The following is a 20,775-nucleotide window of genomic DNA, read 5'->3' as shown; positions in this document are numbered from 1 at the left end:
TAAAACCACGGTTCTGTCCCCTCACGAGAGTTGACTCCGTGTTTTCCTTAGGCAGTTACAGCTGCCTCGGGTGCCGTGCTGTATGCTTCCCCCCTCTGCGAGGCTGGATCTACCACCGCACTACTGTTCCACATAAGACCTAAGTATAGGCCATGCGATGTATTTGCCACTCAAAATTTGCCTCCCCTCCCGGGTAGGTGTGGCCTCCGCAGGGTCTTCTCCGCCCTAATAAGGGCTAAGACCCCCTTCCCTCAATGCGTGTAAGGGCCCGGCCGTAGTTGCTCTATGCGAGAAACATAGAGAGAAAAGAGGCCCAGCCAGGCTGGCCCGTTCCCATGTTGGCATGCCGTCACCTTGTTCCCCCTCCAGGGTAACGATAAGGAATCCTGATGGCTTAAATGGGGCATTGGGGAAGGGTACATGCAGCCTGATACAGTTGGTCGTTCTGCACGTAGGAATACCTGCTCGCTCCTGTATCAGCGGATCACGTACACGGCTCAGCGCATGGCTCTTTTAAGTGGACCCCTAGTGTCGCTTCTCTGACACAACGTGGAGAGAGCGACAGAAGGGGAACGTCTAGGTTACGTATGTAACCTCCGTTCCCCGATGGAGGGAACGAGACGTTGTGTCTCCCCTGCCACGTCGCTGAGCCGAGCCCCTGTTGTGGCCGGACCATTTCCGGCTCCTCATAAAAATCCTGAATGAACTCCCGTATTTGCGCCGCTTAAATACCCGTATGTCCGGGGGCGGGACATGCAAATACTGGTTGCCAACTCTCATTGCCCTTTTTTCATAGTTCAGAGGTGAATATCGGCGCTCAAGAGAGACCCCTAGTGTTGCTTCTCTGACACAACGTCTCGTTCCCTCCATCAGGGAACGGAGGTTACATACGTAACCTAGACGTTTTAACTAAACCTTTACTACTGTACTGTTCTTTTGTATTAAAAGTGCAGCAGTTTGGCTTAGTGTAATTTAACAGATTCTCTCTCTCTTCAAGAACAAGCACTGAAATATGCAATAAAACGTAATGCCAAGTAATGAATAGGTACGTTTAATGTTTTTTTTAAATCACAATGGTGGGAAACAATTAACATGCACTTGAATGCTATATTTTTGACAAAGTTCTCTTGCTTGTGACAGAAAGTATAACAGAAAATTGCGTTAATTGTCACTGATCTTTCATCCAGCCGATATCTCACACAACTCACACGAAAGTTGTCTGTTTTTCAGGTCCATTTCTGTTTGTAAAACATTCTCAGCAGTTTGGGTGTGTGACGCTAATATACGGGACAAACTGTATTCTTAAAGGTGTCATAAGGAACACTTTTTTTCACAATAAATATGGAATGATTCCTTATTATATGAGACATTTTGCCTTTTAATAATTTTACCTGACACTGCTTCAGTGTGAGTGTCTCTCCATTCACTGCCATAAATTCCCTAAGTTGATGATGGTTGTGACAGTGGTTGTCAGTGGCAGGGTATGGTAGAATTCAAGTGATAATGCACCAATTACAACAAAGAATCACCAGTTTAATAAAACAGCATAGGATAAAGTCAGGGCTTGACATTAACTTTCTAGCTAACCACTGTGGTTAGTGGTGTTCAAATGACACCAGCCACTCAGAATATTCACTAGCCAAAATTCCCCGCCCCACAAAAGGTTAGGGGCAACTGGGTAACTGGAGACCTTCAGAATATCTGAAGGCAAACATGGCCAGTTAGAACAAAAGGAAATCTTTCATAATTTGTCCATAATTAATGGAAGTTCCAATTGTAACCCCTTAATTCTAAATTGAACTTGCCTTTATGGAAGTTTACCATTGTTCTTCCATTGTTTAAGAGTGTCATTCGTAATAATAATAATAAGGCCATAATCACAGGTAAGACCATGGATGGCTCCACATCACTGTGGTTAGGTTAATGTACCATAGATAGTCTTACAGCATAGGATAAAGTCTTACGAGACAATAAACTATAGTATAAATACTAGAACTATAGTATAAATACTAGAAATACTGAATACTAGAAAAAATGAATTAAAACCTTTAAGCGTGGGTCATGTAAGTTTCGTGGTCTCAACCAAGATACAGAGTGAAGCCCCGACTGACTCGGGTGAGTTCCGCTCTTCGCTATCCCAGAACTCTGGCTATATCTCTAGAGCAGGTGTGTGTACTGCGGTGGTTGCGTGAAACTGTGCTTCATTCACCCTGAACAGATGTAAGTGTAAGATAGAAGTGGGTTATTTAATGATTATGAATTACTGAACGCGAGATGAATACAATTCAATTTGAATGCGGCATGGGGGTATGTGATCATGTGTCTGTCTACGGGAGAAGGAAAGCGGTTTAGGCTCGTTACCTGGGCTGCAATTATTGTAACACCTGGCCCTCATTATAGTGATGGCGGAAGGGAGACCTGATAAGGCACGCCAGAGCATCAGAACAAGAGAGAGAGTGTACAGTGATTTCGCAAGATTATGTTAGTTGACGGTTACCGTTGAGTATAGTGTGCTTTCATTAAAAGAATTTACCTTGAACCTGTTTCGTTGTCACCTGACTCCTGCATTGCCCACAAACTCAACTTTATCACAACCTAGAGTTTACCCATTTACCCGTTCCTGTATTTGAAGGGTGTTAATGTGAAGCCCTGTATACAGTTAAAGGGAAGCTAACACAACAGTAGATTATGAACTTCTGAAGCAGCAAAACAAGTGGGTATACCAAATGTATACACAAATATTGATCCTTAGAAGTCGATATAAGCAAACAGCTCTAGGAAAAAAGTATGCAAACCATGCATACATGCATATGGCCCTAACAACACCACTAGTGAGGAGGTGTATTCATCAACCTATAACATCTATCTTATTATATGTTCTCAGTGCGAGAACATAGCCATGACAGCATTGCGGCCGCGGCTTTCTTTTGTCATGAGAGAAAGCCACTTCAGCCGCCCCCCGCACCTCGCCTCCTTCCTACGAGATTGGGGCAGCCGCCGCGAGTGATGAAAGTGATTTGTGGACAATGACGGGCTCTGTTCGGCGGGTAAATCCCCTCGAACCACCCGCCTCCCCGTCATGCTTGCTGGCTTCCGTCCAAGCTCAGGATGAGTGATTTCTCTCCAATGGTTTATGTTCTCAGTGCGAGAACATAGCCGTGGCAGCATTGCTGTCGCAGCTTTCTTTTGTCATGAGGGAGAGCCACTTCAGCCGCCCCCCACGTCTCGCCTCAAACCTACGGGATTGAGGCAGGCGCCGCGGGCGATGGAGGCGATTTGGGGATAATGACGGGCTCCGTTCGCCGGGTAAATCCCCTCGAACCACCCACCTCCCTGTCACGCTTGCTTGCTTCCGTCCGAGCTCGGGATGAGTGCAGCCGGCCTGCCGGTCCCTTGAGCTCCCGGAATTTGATGACGACATCGCCGCTGCATCGGAGAGCGTTACAGAGGCGTCTGATGCTGATGACTCGTCTGGGCCGCCACCTTCGGGTCTGTGCACCCAGTCTGAGCCTGACGCACAGAGGTCCGCTATGCTTTCCCGGGAACCGCGAGCACGAGGCTGGACCGGAAAATCCCGCCCCCTCCCTCACGGCTACTTGATTGGTTCTGCGGGCATGTGCGCCGCTCACCTGTGCGCCCCCCCAGTTCCTTTCTTCCCGGACGTGCATGATGAGTTGAGTAAGCCGTAAAAGGGCACCTTTTACTACCCGGAACCGGCTTCCTAGCTCCTCCGCTCTCACTACCCTCGATGGTGGAGTGGTCCCAGACCGCTTCTGCCCTGCATGCCACTCCTGCAACCAACACAAGGCCAACGCACTTCAAACTTGCACTTGGGTAGTCCTGCTCTTGATGTGCTGCAGGAACTGCGCTCAATGACCGATTGCGCCCCCTGGGCCAAGAAGGTCAGAAGCGCCGGCACTCGAACAGGCGATGGCCACCCCTGTGGTCCAGAATCTCAATCTATGGACTGGACCTGGTCGAAATACGGGAGGTAGACAAAGCACGCTTTCTCGAACACCCCGTCTCCCAGCTCCATCCATTCGGCGGCACCATTGATGACTCTGCCCAGCAGTCCTCAGCGGTGAAGAAGCAGACCGAGGCAATTTCACACATCCTGCCCCTCCGCAAACCTGCCGCCATGGGTCATGCCCCTTCTGCTCGCCGAGGGCGTCCTCCTGCGGTTTAAAAAAAAAAAAAACATGCTGCTCAGCCCCAACTAAGAGTGGGCCCAGCTCTCAACCCCAGCGTCGAGCACACCGCAGGTAGCGCACGACCCCCCGTCTCACGGACCCCTTCGAGGACCCGGAAGGCTCCCAAGCGCTCCATAGACGGACGACCCAGAGATCGCGACGTTTGCTCCGGAGTTGGTAAACAGACCACTCTGTCCCCTGATGGAGGGCCGGGAAGAGAACCTTCAGTTAAAGGTATTTTCTGCACATTTTTCACTATTAGAGCAATTTCCTTTGTCTCTGGGTCACCTGGCCCACAAATGCCGTTCTCATGGCTCTCAGCCACCACACCTCAACAGTCCCGGCACGCTGGACTCGGACCCTCCACCCTCAGTCCCATGACTGTTCACCGGCCAGCCGGTTTTGACAAGTCCAGAGGACGCCGCTACAGGACCTCCTCCTCAGTCACTAACCCGCCCCCTGCTGGGTGTGCGGAGCAAGGTAAGTGATTAGAGTATTTTCTCAGCACTAGAGCCTTGGGATGCGTCCTCACCTCCCGACGCGTACTACCTGCTCCGCCCCACATCGAAGCCCTGCCGGGTACGGCAAAAGTAATCATACCCTTAGAGCCCCTAGCACGGAGCTTGGATGCGTGTCTTTCACTTCCCAATCAGTCACGCTGGCTGGTCAGGACCATCCGACTCGGTTACGCAATTCAGTTTGCCAGGCTTCTGCCCCCCCTTCGTGGGTGTCCGCTTTACCACAGTACACGGCAAATACACCAAATCCCTGCATATGGAAATCGTCTTTTACTCAAAGACGTGATAGAGCCTGTCCCTCCAACCGAGATGAAGAAGGGTCCCTACAGCCCTTACTTCATCATACCCAAGGAAGCGCGGCGGCTTATGACCGATCTCAGACTTGCATTCGGCATCTAGATTGGTTCATGGTGGTAGACCTGAAGGACGCGTACTTCCACGTCTTGATTCTGCCTCTACACGACCCTTCCTACGGTTCGCGTTCGACGGCCAGGCATATCAGTACGAAGTCCTCCCCTTCGGCATGTGTCTGTCCCCTTGCGTCTTCACGAAAGTCGCAGAGGCAGCCCTTGCCCCGGTCCTAGAAGCCGGCATTCGCATACTCAATTGGCTCATTCTGTCCCACTCCTGAGAGTTACTATGCACTCACAGAGACCAGGTGCTCAGGCATCTCAGCCGTTTGGGGCTTCAGGTCAACTGGGAAAAGAGCAAGCTCGCCCCGGTTCAGAGCATCTCTTTTCTCGGCATGGAATAAACTCAATCTCAATGTCGGCTCAGGTCGGTGCATGCCACTCACATCCCCGGCAACCTCAATGTGATAGCGAATACGTTGTCATGACAACGCTTGCCCAGCGGAGAGTGGAGGCTTCACCCGCAGTCGGTCCAGCTGATTTGGGAATGGTTCGGCAAGGCCAAGGTAGACCTCCCACTGCCCGCTCTGGTATGCCTGAACAGAGGCTCCCCTTGAGGCAGACGCACTGGCACACAGCTGGCCTGCAGGGCTGCTGTGCAAGGTCAGGGAGGACGAGGAACAAGTCACACTAGTGGCTCCTTTTTGGCCCACCCGGGCCTGGTTCTCGGACCCCCGTACTCCTCGTGACAGCCCCTCCCTGGCGAATTCCCCTGAGGAAAGACCTTCTTTCTCAGGGACAAGGCACACTCTGGCATCCGCACCCAGACCTTTGGAACCTCCACGTCTGGCCCTGGATGGGACGCAGAAGATCTAGCTGGTCTACTACCTACCATCGTAGACATGATCAACCAAGCCAGAGCCCCTTCTACCAGGCATCTTTACGCCCTGAAGTGGCACTTGTTCGCAAATTGGTGTTCTTCCCAGGCTGAAGACCTGCAGAGGTGCGCAGTTAGGTCAGTGCTCTTATTTCTGCAAGAGAGGCTGGAGGGGCTGTCCCCTTCCACCCTAAAGGTGTATGTCACTGCCATCACGCCCCACCACGACGCAGTAGACGACAAGTCTTTGGGTAATCACGACTTAATCATCAGGTTCCTAAGAGGCGCCCGGAGGTTAATTCCCTCCCGGTCAAGCCTGTTCCCCTCCTGAGATCTCTCAGTGGTCCTCACAGGCCTTCAGAGACCCCCCTTCGAGCCGCTAGAATCAGACTGCCCTGCTGATCGCGCTCGCGTCCATCCATCAAGAGGGTCAGGGACCTGCAAGCGTTCTCTGTTAGTGACACTTGCCTGGAGTTCGGTCTGGCAGACACACACGTGATCCTAAGACTGCAACCAGGCTACATGCCCAAGGTTCCTACCACATCCGTCAGAGACCAGGAAGTGAACCTGATGATTCCTCCCTAGCCCTTGTGGGTCCGCAGTTCAGCGGAGGAACTCGCCGACCCAATCCACTGTGGGTACTTAATCTACCCTGTACTGGAATAGGTGCTCCACAGGGCAGGACTCCTACGTGGACTCCCCCTGTGAGAATTATCCATGGTACGGTCCATCAGGGAACGGAGGTTACATCCGTAACCTACATGTTAAAGGTATAATTCACAATTTATGTAATTTATATATTATTGATGAAAATTCAAAGGAAAAAAAAGTTGCTGGAACATGTAAGGATTCTATTCTCAGATTCAGATCAAACTACACACTCAAAACTCACCCACAAAGCTACACTCGAGCATATGCATTAAATAATACACAGGCACCCAAGACTCCCAACCAGCCATCTCCTACACTACAAAAAAAACAGACGAACACAACCATTAATAGAAGAGCCAACAAGAATGAGAGAAAAAACACAAAGCCTTCATTATTTGCATTTACATTGGACTCGTTCCCCAAGGGCAAGCAGTTTTCTGCTGATTAGCAAAACAACACTGCCAAATTACCCAAACGCCTTGAACGTTACATGTATTAGGAACGCTACAGGTTCATGTGAGGCCAAGAGTTTTTGTGCTGCCATCAGCAGAGATATGAGGTGCCTGCTGTAATGGGCAGGGACGTAGTAATGTTTAATAAGAGGCTAAACAAATCATTCAAATTAGCACTTGACATGAATGATACCGGCAAGAGGTTTATGTTGCAATTTGCCTGCGATTTGGATATGGGGAAAACACGGTGAATACTGTGAAAGACCCATAAAACACAATTAAGATTGTACACAGAAAAAAACAACCCACACAACATGTGCAGAAAGGCACTGGACATACATACATAAAGCTTTGACTTCAGTACGTTTCGGGAGATTGATAGCAGAAAACTGCTTTGACTGCGGCGGTTTTTGAGAATGACGAGTTCCATGTCTTTTCTTCTTCTGAAGTTAAGGTCAGTCCAAAAGGAAAACACACATTTCTCAAATAAATATGTGATATCAACAAAACTGTATATACATACAGCAGATATCTCTATGGAGGCCCAAACCTGCATAAATAATAAATAAATAAATGTAATAATAAAAAATAAAAAAATAAAGGAATAAATGTCTTGATAAAACAAATATATTTAGTTTTTAATTACATTTATTCCTGAATGTATTATTGTATGACTTTATTCCTTTATTATTTTCTATATTTATTTGTAACTTTTATTTATTCATTTATTTTGCATATTTGTTTTTATTTATGTATTCATTTATAAGCGGTTGACGATGGATGGATGGATGGGATGGATGTATTCATTTATTTTTTATATTTATTTATTCCCACATATATTTATTTCCATATTTAAATATTCCCATATATATTTATTTATTTATACATGTATTTATTTTTACTTTTCTGTGTGCAACATGGAAATGAGGGAGGCGGTCCTTGCATAGCTCCAGTGCATCATTGGTTGAGAGCTCAATAGTACTTATAAGCAGATGGACGTCCCACCTTAGCACCCTCTGACTCGCACAGATTTAGAATATGCAGGGAACGTTTTGCAGAGAGTTTAACAATCCAGGATATGCTTCGACATTCATACCAGCCTACAGCTCTCCTAAACCATCAATAAGCACCTCTACTCTTAATGAAACATAGTCATTTGATGCGTGGTTATCGACTTCATTTGCAAGTTGCGTAACTCTCTAGATATATGTGACGCGTTAGCTATAGATTTTTTTATTTTATTTTTTTTATTGCAGAACTTATATATACATACATACATAAACGATCAGGGAAATGAAGCATGTTTGTATCTTTTACAATGAAAAATCATAACAACAGAAATCAATAGTATGGATTTGCGGACATCAAAATATGAAGTTATATAAACAGAAAAAAAAAGAAAAGCATAAGTTTAAATAATATAATTTATGAAACTTGCTCATTTTGTGGATTTGTTGAAGAAACAGCTCCCCATTTATTTTGTGATTGTAGTATAACCAATAAATCTTGGACTGACTGAAGCTCTTATGTTTTTAGCCCCACAAATAGCTATAGTTTACACAATATGTAACGTCACATCAAAACAAGTCAAGAGTAATCGACCACACGCTTCAATCTACAATAAGCCAATGGTAAGCAGGACCCACCCACATAATTATCATACAAGAGACAGAAATGTTAGTTGCAGGTATTAGTCAAACAACATCATTTAAAGTTATTTAACCAATTTTTTCTTTCCTAAATTACTATGCAATGGGAACCATTCAATGCCAAATTACTGTTTTAAAGAGATGACAGGTCTAAACCTTTCCTATGTCCAGATAAAAACACACACACAAAAGGTGCACTTTAAATTATTTTTTATTTTTTTTTGCTGGGCAATAAGACGGTGAAATTTACACTGACACCTATCGGTGCGGATACAGCATCACGCAAAAACAAGTTTTCTGTTCCGGAGGTAATATATTTATTTATGTATTTAATTGAATAAAAGTTAACCTTTGGCAAAATAATCACAATTATTTGTCTTATGATTTCAATACTTATATAAGGATTTATTTATTTTAATTTAGGTTTACAAGGTTTAGCCTTGTTTATTGTTGGCTCAGGTAACTTTGGATTAAGACTGAAGTAGGTGGTGATGGATAAGTATCACTTGCATATTCGTAACTAATAAAAGAGCAGTTTTGTTTGTAACAGTTTGGTGTTCCACCCCTTACAAAGACCATCTTTCACAAATAATTAGCTAATACACAAGGAGTTTTCAAATTGGGGGGCATAAGAGGGGCTAGGGGGTCCGCAGAGAATAAGAAAATATGTGAAAAATGTACAAAAAAATTATTAAATAAAAAATCTGCATATATGTTTGTGACAAAAAATATTTCATGAACCTTAAACTTCCTCAAAGGGGGTTGTAAAGCCATATTCTCAGTAAAGTTTCTTTGGAATAATTATTTATTGTGAAAGCACAATACAAAACAAGTTTACATACAAACTTTAATAGTGAAAATAAGATGATAATAAAAACTATATACTAAAATAAACAAATATTTTGAGAATTTTTTTATAACAATTCATTTTTTAAAAATGCCCCTCTCAAGGGATTACACTCTACATGGGGACCTTCTAACTAGGTACATTACAAAAATATAAATTTAACAAATTATATTTTATCATTACTTTTTCATCATTTTGGTTACATTTTATCTCTTTAAAAATCTTAAAATCTGTGTGCTCCATCAAAAAATATGATTATTGCATAATTGCATAAATGTATTGTGGTGGACATTTTTAGTCGCATAGTGTGATATTTGGTTGCATATGCAAATTATTTGTGAGGGTTTCCACATAGAGGGAGAGATTGATCTTGTGATTTAAGAATGAAGATCGTTTAAATGAAGATTGCATGCATCGAAAAGTATTTTTACCCAGTCCTACTCAGGAGACTTATCTCAGAAATATCTGAGAACTCTTTTAAATGTATCAACTTCCAGATGTTTTTCTAAAATTCCTTTGGAGAAATAAAAATAAAAACAAAAGAAACTTTAATTTTATAGCATTATGCTCTTATGGTTTTTTCAAATTAATGTGGACAACATGGCTTGGACATACTGTCTTTGAAGAATTTGATGAGACAAGATGAAATTTGGACTTCGGTATCTTGGCAAATCTGAGCACAATATGAGACATTGTTGAGATCTGTTCTGAAACTCTTTAGGAGACACATGAGATTACTGGGGTCTTTTCAATTGTGCACAGTCATAAAACATGAGCCTGGCATATTCCTCTGCATTACACGCAGTTTTTTCGCATTGCGTCTCACGAGTGTAGAGTTTTTGAGACATATTCTCAAGTTAAGTTCTGGTTCTCATGACCTCAGTGTTCTCTTACATTTAGTTCCACGCTGGTCCAATATCTGTCTGAAGAATGGGACCACAGTGTACTAGTGAAAATTACAATGTGAGGCCCCTTTTTTTTGGCATGTTTGCATTTCTAGATGCCAACCGATGTAAAATGGTTTGAAGTAAAAAAAAAAAAAATAATAATAAAAAAAAAAAAAAGTCATTATTTCACTTCCGAGTAATCAGGGCACTAAAGCACATCTCTTTTGTGAACCAGGTTCCAATTCCTATTATGCAGAAAAGACGTCACCCACCAGACATGCTTGTCACACATGTGCAGAGGTGTTAAATGTGGCAATCTCGGAGTATGCCATCAACCTCTGCTCACCATCCACCCATTCAGACAGCTTCATCTGTCTCGCATTAACACTTATGTCTCATTGTATTCTCAACTGTTCAGAATGGGTGCAGCTGATGATATGTCATGTGATGTCATATGAGCCAACCCATTTCACAGGCACTCTTGAGAGATCAACGGGCCCTCCAATATGCTTATAGCATAAATATATGTTGATGACATGGCATGAAATGAGGTAACGTCAACAGAATTTTGATTGCGGCTCATTGGTAAAACGTTGGTGTAGTTTAAAGTGTATTTAAACTGTATTTAAATTATATTAAAGTGTTTGCACTTCTGATTCACAGCGGTTAACATATAGATCTTGTGCTGAAGCAATGCCGGGAAAGAGTCAAGAGAGATAAAGAGAGAGGTTCTAAAAGTGATTAGATTGTGAGCTGTTAATCTAAAAAGTAAATTTAATGGACCGAAATTACCTGGCTTAAGAGATGTTTTGTTTTTTCACCCATTACCCCTAAGAGATAAGTGAAAACTTCTCATTCAGATGATGCATAATTTAATAACCCATCCTAGAGTTCTTTCTTGATTAAAAAAACACTTAATACTTATGGGAAGAGTTACAAAGATACAGATCAAGGACTTGTGATGTGCTTGAAGATAAGAGAAAGTACAATACACAGGCAACATGCCTAATCCAGGATTACTTATCATTCAGGGCTGTACCGTGCAACAGTTTTGCTTGCATTTGTGATTACAAATGATGACGTAACAACTGATTTCCTCTTAAGAGAAGTATTTCAAAAAAGCACATGTACAATTATTCTGATGTCTGTTTTACATTTGCCAAGTATCGAGTGCTCAAACTTTTTTGGGCTGCCTGGACGCATTGTCCAGGTACTGAAAATTTAGCCACTTAAAGCAACAGCTGTGCACTGGACACAAACGGTGAATGGAAGTAAACTGATCAACCCCCATAACCCAGAAAAACAAAAACCACTAAGAAAAAGTCATTTAAAACAACGAGCATCGAGCAGTCCTGTCCTTTGTTCAGTCTATCAAAATTATGGGAACTTTTCAGTAACTGTGACTTGTTTGTGCAATTTACTTTGGTTTTGACAATAATTAATGTACAATCCTTATGAGTGCTTGTTATTGTATCTCTAATATGTAAACTGTGCAAAGAACTTGTCAAGTAATATTAAGGAGTATACAGGTCCTTCTCAAAAAATTAGCATATTGTGATAAAGTTCATTATTTTCCATAATGTAATGATAAAAATTAAACTTTAATATATTTTAGATTCATTGCACACCAACTGAAATATTTCAGGTCTTTTATTGTTTTAATACTGATGATTTTGGCATACAGCTCATGAAAACCCAAAATTCCTATCTCAAAAAATTAGCATATCATGAAAAGGGTCTCTAAACGAGCTATTAACCTAATCATCTGAATCAACTAATTAACTCTAAACACCTGCAAAAGATTCTGAGGCTTTTAAAAACTCCCAGCCTGTTTCATTACTCAAAACCGCAATCATGGGTAAGACTGCCGACCTGACTGCTGTCCAGAAGGCCATCATTGACACCCTCAAGCAAGAGGGTAAGACACAGAAAGAAATTTCTGAACAAATAGGCTGTTCCCAGAGTGCTGTATCAAGGCACCTCAGTGGGAAGTCTGTGGGAAGGAAAAAGTGTGGCAAAAAACGCTGCACAACGAGAAGAGGACCCTGAGGAAGATTGTGGAGAAGGACCCGATTCCAGACCTTGGGGACCTGCAGGAAGCAGTGGACTGAGTCTGGAGTAGAAAAATCCAGAGCCACCGTGCACAGGCGTGTGCAGGAAATGGGCTACAGGTGCCGCATTCACCAGGTCAAGCCACTTTTGAACCAGTGGCTACAGAGAAGCAGCACTGGACTGTTGCTCAGTGGTCCAAAGTACTTTTTTCGGATGAAAGCAAATTTTGCATGTCATTCGGAAATCAAGGTGCCAGAGTCTGGAGGAAGACTGGGGAGAAGGAAATCTCCAAATTCCTGAAGTCCAGTGTCAAGTACCCACAGTCAGTGATGGTCTGGGGTGCCATGTCAGCTGCTGGTGTTGGTCCACTGTGTTTTATCAAGGGCAGGGTCAATGCAGTTAGCTATCAGGAGATTTTGGAGCACTTCATGCTTCCATCTGCTGAAAAGCTTTATGGAGATGAAGATTTCATTTTTCAGCACGACCTGGCACCTGCTCACAGTGCCAAAACCACTGGTAAATGGTTTACTGACCATGGTATTACTGTGCTCAATTGGCCTGCCAACTCTCCTGACCTGAACCCCATAGAGAATCTGTGGGATATTGTGAAGAGAAAGTTGAGAGACGCAAGACCCAACACTCTGGATGAGCTTAAGGCCGCTATCGAAGCATCCTGGGCCTCCATAACACCTCAGCAGTGCCACAGGCTGATTGCCTCCATGCCACGCCGCATTGAAGCAGTCATTTCTGCAAAAGGATTCCCGACCAAGTATTGAGTGCATAACTGAACATAATTATTTGAAGGTTGATTTTTTTTTGTATTAAAAACACTTCTTTTATTGGTCGGATGAAATATGCTAATTTTTTGACATAGGAATTTTGGGTTTTCATGAGCTGTATGCCAAAATCATCAGTATTAAAACAATAAAAGACCTGAAATATTTCAGTTGGTGTGCAATGAATCTAAAATATATGAAAGTTTAATTTGTATCATTACATTATGGAAAATAATGACCTTTATCACAATATGCTAATTTTTTGAGAAGGACCTGTAGGCCTAAAAATCAAACCTCTGTTACCTTTACGTCATTAGCACTGGAACTGGTGGGAGCTGGGCATCAGGATTTCTCACTGAACAATTTACATTTTGAGGAATTCCAACTCCACCAGTACCCACATGTAGTCATGTTTCCAAAACCACAACAGTTAAAATTTTCCCTCTGTTAGCTGTGGATGATGATACTGTATTAATACAGTGAACACACAAACAATGATACTGTAAATAATAATTTGGGTCATTCCCAGTGGTTCTGGTTAAGGAGTTGTGCCAATAACAGGGTGGTTAAGAGGATCAACTCAAAGTGAATTTAAAGAGAAGAAAGGTGAAGAGGCATAAGAGGGTGGAGCTTCAGGAATTCCATAACTGGTGGACTTGACATGACAGAGGTGAGAGTCTTAGACCAAGGTGGAGCGGGTTCCCAGGAGGCTGTGGCCCCTAAAGCAGATGAGTTGGCACCTTTCACTAACCACAAACAACCTCCTCGCTCGTCCTCTCTCACTACCCTCGACGACGTGGCGGCCCATGGGTTCTCGGAGGTCCCCCAAGTGGACAGAGCGGTTGCAATCCACCTTTGTCCGGAAAATGACGCCATCTGGCGGGAACGCCCGGTGCTCCCCTACAAGGCTTCAAATCCACCCAGCAGTTTTCGGCGGTGAAGAAACAGACGGAGGCCATCTCTCACATAAAGCCTCGCCGCTGTTCCAGCGCGAGCCGTGCTCCGTCTGCTCGCCGAGGTCGTCCCCCTGCAGCCTCCAAACATCAGGCAGCTCCACCTCAACCTGGGCCCAGCTCTCAGCCCCAGCACTGAGCATCCGCAGGAAGCACCCCCCCCCCCCCGTTTCTCGGACGTCCTCGAGGACCCGGAAGGCTCCCAAGTGTTCCTGAGACAGACGACCAAGGGAACGAGACGTTTGCTCCAGAACTGGTAAGCAGACCACTCCATCCCCCGGTGGAGGGCCGGGAGGATAATGCTAATTTTCCATTATACCCTGGGTCATCTGGCCCACAAATGCCATTCTCATGGCAACCAGGCGCCAAACATCAGCAATTCTGTCATCCCGGTCGCGGACCCCTCGCCTCCGGACGCACGACTGCTGTCACCCGGCCAACCGGTTCTGACGAGTCCAGAGGATGCCTAAACAGGACCTCCTCCTTAGTCACTAACCCACCTGGTGTGCGGAGCAAGGTAAGTGCTTCGAGTCCTTTCTCAGCACCAAAGCCTCAGGATGTGCTTTTGCCTCCCGACGCAACACTACGTGATTCATTTCGCCAGGCCCCCACCCCCTTTCAGTGGTATCCGCTTTACCTTTGTGCACGGCGAAGACACCAGCACCCTACGTGTGCAGATCATGACCCTTTTACTCAAAGACGCGATAGAGCCTGTCCCTCCAGCCGAGATGAAGAAGGGTTTCTACAGCACTTACTTTATTGTACCCAAAAAACGTGGTGGCTTGTGACCGATCCTGGACCTATGAGTTCTTAACCAGGCCTTGCACAAACTCCCGATCAAGATGCTCAAGCAGAAACACATTGTAACACGCATCCGGCATCAGGATTGGTTAGCAGCTGTAGACCTGAAGGACGTGTACTTCTACTTCTCTATCTTGCCTCGACATCAACTCTTCCTACGGTTCACGTTCGACAGCCAGATGTATCAAGGTCCTCCCCTTCGGCCTATCCCAGTCCCCTTGCATCTTTACAAAAGTCGCAGAGGCAGCCTACTACTACTAAGGGAAGTGGGGATCTGCATATTCATCTTGAAGACTGGCACATCCTAGCCTGCTCTAGAGAGTTACTGTGCACCCAAAGGGACCAGGTGCTCAGGCATCTCAGCCATCTAGGAGTTCAGGTCAACTAGGAAAAGAGCAAGCTCACCCCGGTTCAGAGCATCTCTTTTCTCTGCATGGAGTTAGACTCTCAATGATAGCACGGCTCACCAACGAGCACTTGCAGTCGGTGCTGAAATGCCTCACCTTGTTCAAGCTAGGCACATCTCCTCTAAAACAATTCCAGAGGCTCCTGGGGCATATGGCATCCTCCGTGGCGGTCGCGCCACTGGGGTTGATGATATGAGAACACTTCGGCAGTGGCTACAGACTCGAGTCCCGAGATGGCACCGCGGCACATACCGTGTGTGTTCATCACCCCCTCCTGCCGCCAGACTTTCAACCCCTGAACAGATGGGGTTGGGGCACCGTATGCAATGGGAACGCAACCGCCGGCTCCTGGACGTGGCCCCACTGGGTTGGCACATCAACTGCCTAGTGTTGCTGGCTGTAATTCTTGCCTTGTGGAGGTTTCTCCCTCTACTTCGATGCAAGCACGTCTTGATCCGTTCAGACAGCACCACCACGATAGCGTACATAAATCACCAAAGCAGCGTGCGCCCTCCTCACATGTTGCAACTTGCCCGCCGTCTCCTCCTTTAGGGTCAGCAGCGACTCAGGTTGCTGCACGCCACTCATATCCAGGACAATCTCAACATGGCAGTGGATGTAATGACGTGACAGGGCATGCCCAACCCCCCAGGTCCAGTTGATTGGGAGCGGTTTGGCAAAGCACAGGTAGACCTGTTCGCTTCCCAAGAGACCTCATACTGCCTGCTCTGGTACTCCCTAGCGGAGGCTCCCCTCAGGACAGACGCGCTGGCGCACAGCTGGCCCCGGGGGCTGCGTAAGTACGCATTTCCCCAAGTGAGCCTACTTGCATGGGTGCTGTGCAAGGTCAGGGAGGATGAGGAACAAGTCACTATAGTGGCCCCCTATTGGCCCACACAGACTTGATTCTCGGATCTCACACTCCTCACGACAGCACCTCCCTGGTGAATTCCTCTGAGGAAGGACCTTCTTTCTAAGGGATGGGGCACCCTCTGGCATCCATGCCCAGACCTCTGGAACCTCCATGTCTGGCCCCTGGATGGGATGCAGAGGATCTAAGTGGCCTACCACCTGCTGTCATAGACACTATCAACCAAGTCAGAGCTCCCTCTACCAAGTAGCTTTACACCCTGAACTGCCGTTTGTTTGCGAATTGGTGTTCTTCACGATCTGAAGACTCACAGAGATGCGCAGTCGGGTCAGTGCTCTCAATTCTGCAGGAGAGGCTGGAGGGGAGGCTGTCCCCCTCCACCTTGAAGGTTTATGTAGCCACTATATCAGCTCAACACGACGCAGTGGACGGTAAGTCCTTAGGGAAGCACGGCCTGATCATCAGGTTCCTTAGAGCCCATGCCTGTTATATTTCTTCAAAACCTGATTGAGATTTCACAATTCTCGAAATTAGCAGAGTGTATCAATGAAATAAAAGATTGGATGGCTAGAAATTTCCTTCTACTCAATTCTGACAAAACAGAGGTACTAATTATTGGACCAAAAAACTAAGCCACTACAATGTAATTTGACTCTCGATGGATGTACTGTTACATCATCTTCAACAGCGAAGATCTTAGGTGTTATATTTGATACCAATCTGTCCTTTGAAAAACAAAATTACCAATGTTTGTAGAACAGTATTCTTCCACCTAAGAAATATTGCTAAATTAAAGCACATGCTCTCTGTTGCTGTTGCGAATTCATGCGTTCATGACCTCAATACTAGATTATTGTAATGCATTACTGGGAGGATGTCCAGCAAGATCAATAAATAAACTTCAATTGGTTCAAAATGCAGCAGCCAGAGTGCTAACGAGAACCAAGAAATATGATCATATTAGCCCCATTTTATTATCGTTATATTGGCTACCTGTTCAATTCCATATTAATTTTAAAATTCTGTTAACTACGTACAAAGCTTTAAATGGTGTAGCTCCACAGTACTTAAGTGACCTTCTACCACACTACATTCCATCACGTTCATTATGATCGCAAAATTCTGGCCTGTTAATAGTTCCTAGAATATCACAATCCACAAAAGGAGGTAGATCCTTTTCATATTTGGCTCCTAAATTATGGAATAGTCTCCCTAACCATGTTCGAGATGCAGACACACTCCCTTAGTTTAAGTCTAGACTAAAGACTCTTTAGTCTTTATCTTTTTAGCAAAGCATACACCTAATTTATCCTCCAACCCACAATTAGGCTGCTTTAGTTGGGTTATTTCCGCAGTACGGTCCCCCTGCCAGTGGACCCGCATCTCCCTTGGGCAGTCCCCTCTGCCCCCCCCGGTCGCTGTGTTTGTAGCAAGTCCTCCGTTGCTAGGTAGGATCTACCACCGCGCCACTTGCACGTGGCCTGAAAACACAGGTGACGTATTCGCCACATTTAACCTCCCTCCAGCCTGGGCAGGATGTGGTCTCCGAGGGGTCTTCCCCCCCCCCCCAAGTTGGAAAAGAACGCCTTCCCCGATGTGGTTTATAGTGTAAATGGCCCAAGCCACTATAACTCTATGCGAGAATCATCCACTTCGGGGATGCCGGGAACCTAAAAAGATGTTTTATGGGGCGTCGGGGATGGGTACGTGCAGTCTGACGCAGCCTGCTGCTTTGGCATGCAACTGCCTGCCCGCACCTGCATCAGCAGTTCACGTACATGGTTCAGCGCATGGCGTGATTGAATAGGGACCCCTAGTGTCGCTTCATTCCACACAACGCTGAGTCAGTTACAGACGGGGAACGTCTAGGTTACTATTGTAACCCCCCATTCCCTGATGGAGGGAATGAGACATTGTGTCCCCCTGGACAGACGCACAATTCCCTCCTTTTATACCCGTTTGTCCGGGGAAGGGACATGCAAATTCTGTCTGCCAATTTCTCATTGGCCTTTTCTCAAGTTCAGAGGTAACCGAGGCCTTCAAGAAAGACCCTAGTGTCCCTTCATTCGACACAACGTCTCCTTCCCTCCATCAGGGAACACGGGTTACAATAGTAACCTAGACATTATTTCTATGGTCTAATCTTTGTTCACGATTAAATCTTACCAAGCTCAGATGAAATGACAACCACCTATATTACTTTGCACATTACACACTTCATTATGTGGCATATAGTCTTTATAATGTAGTGTAAGCCTGGATACATAATAAAGCTTAACAAGTGATAAAGCACATTTAAAATAATACAACACAATGTTAAAAAGACTCACCTGTCCACATATCTTCGCATCGAGTCACTCAGCATGATGCCCTGTGCTGTGTGCCCAAATGCCGGCTGCCGCAGGAGCCGATAGTGCAGAGGCTCACAATCATGACAGAGTGGACAGTCAGATTTAGACGTTAGCAGAGTGGCATCAATTTCCAAATGTTGCTCCATGGTAAAAAACTGTACCCCGTACACCTCCTCCTGCACATCTAGCTTGATGGTTAGTGGTATATCACAGAACAAATTGCTGGGACCCAGCGACAGGTTGTGGCCACCTACTGTCAGTAAGATGATATTGTGGATTGCAGGCAGAACTATTTCCTCTGGGGAGGAGAAGGTTACCCACACCGTGAGTGAGTCTGGGACCACAGGATGAGCAAACTCCAACTGCAACATGCAGCCTTGCAGAGGGCAGGGAGGAGGGACCATGCCCAGATCCATGCCATTATGAGGACTCCATGTGCGGACACTGGGTTCACAGGCTTGCTCCACATCTGGTGGTCCTAAAAAGATGCATCAGTTACATTAGAATCTATCAGATAATTTCAAAGCAAATGTTTAGCTTAAGGTACACTGTCTCATTGAACTGTGACCATATTTCAAAATCCATTTATCAGTTAAAGGGTCAAATGCAAAGGCAACTGTTCATGATACAGACATTTTTTATATTTGTATTATGTATTGCTTTTGATCTGGAATAACATCAGTTCTGAAGTTTTTCAAATTCTGTCTTTCTCTTGTTGAGCAAATTCCAACAAATAATAAAAACTCTAAACCATTGTTCTATTCTGTAAATCATTATGCTTAGCAAACATTCTCTTTCTAGTCAGATCTAAAGTACGACTCTTAAATTGTATTAATATGGATGAGAAACAACATACTTTATTAAATGAGTAAAGTGCTACAAACTTTTCAGGGAACATGATGTTATCAATAACAATAAAATAAGAAAAAGATCTTGTGTGGGATCCCAGTGGTAAACCAGAAAACAAAACTACTCAGAGTTGAGGCCCCCACAAGGCTTTCACAATTACATCTCATGTGCTGCAGTCCAGCCATATTTGGAGTCAAGGGCAACTCATTTGACGGGGAGTGACGTACCCCATCATTCATCAAATGTGGGGAGAAGCCAGGGCACTGCAGACAGTGTGTACTTCTTTTCCTTTGAGCAATTCCAAATTGGCAACAGCAAAAGCCATTTGCTAACTTCATATCTGGGCAATGCACACAATTCCAGTGTTTAATCAACTGAGCACTGAGTTTTTGGCTTTCCTGGCCACATCACCACAACACATTTATTTTTTGTATGTGTATGGCCAGAATAGAAGTAAATATTAGATATAAATTATATTCTGCAGGTTTACATTCTTTCCTTGCTTTATCTGGGTGCAAAACAGTATATTGGACACATTTAAAAACACAGCACTTAAATAACTTTAATGATCATATTAATCAGTTAGTCATTTTGTAAGATGAATAACGGTCATCTTTTATCTAAATGATTCTGTGGTGGACTAATAGCCCCGTCCCAGGGGTGCAGCCAACACTGCAGCAGTGGGCTGATTTTCAAGGTGAATTGACATTTGTCCATTAATTAGTGCCTTACATTTTCACTTGATTAGCTAGTCCCATCGGAGTATTAGCTTGTCTAGGAAAGTCCTCATTCATGGAAAAGGGGGGAGGAGGGGGTTGGTGGTACATGGCAGAAAACGTCATGCTTAAGATAATTGCAGTAGATTGAATTGTGAGCGCTGGTCTACTTGGGGGTTGGTGAATTGTTTTAAAACAGCTGAGATTGAGAAAACCTAAAGCAGGTTCCAGCACATTCTGATTCTGATGGAAGGGATCGACCTTTTTCCTAGAGCTCCCATGACTGATGCTTATTCTAAGGCGATGTTCAAAACAAGCAGTTTTTTACTTATCAGGTGATCAGGGGCCGTATTCACAAAGAATTTTATCTTACCACTAGGAGTACTCCTAAATCGCACTAAAATATTTTAGCTAGGAGTTTTCTCTTAAACGTTATTCACAACGCCTTTCAGACCTACTCTTAGTAAGGAAAAATGACAACTCCTAAACTAAGAGTGAGTCTTCGTTGCTATGGATGACGTCAATTCTCATGCACGAGCTTCCTCGCAATGATCACGGTGATTGGTTGATAGATGACA

At 44.7% G+C, this 20,775-nt stretch overlaps 1 pseudogene; it reads right to left on the bottom strand.

Moving 5' to 3' along the window:
• The window catches only part of LOC127633142 (pappalysin-1-like), a 359,290-nt pseudogene that overhangs the window by 177,631 nt on the left and 160,884 nt on the right, over nt 1–20,775 (bottom strand).

This window comes from Xyrauchen texanus, chromosome 3 (genome assembly GCF_025860055.1).
Source record: "Xyrauchen texanus isolate HMW12.3.18 chromosome 3, RBS_HiC_50CHRs, whole genome shotgun sequence".
Lineage (NCBI taxonomy): Eukaryota > Metazoa > Chordata > Actinopteri > Cypriniformes > Catostomidae > Xyrauchen > Xyrauchen texanus.
The sequence above is the reverse complement of the archived record's forward strand: the minus strand, read 5'-3'. Positions and strand labels throughout refer to the sequence as shown.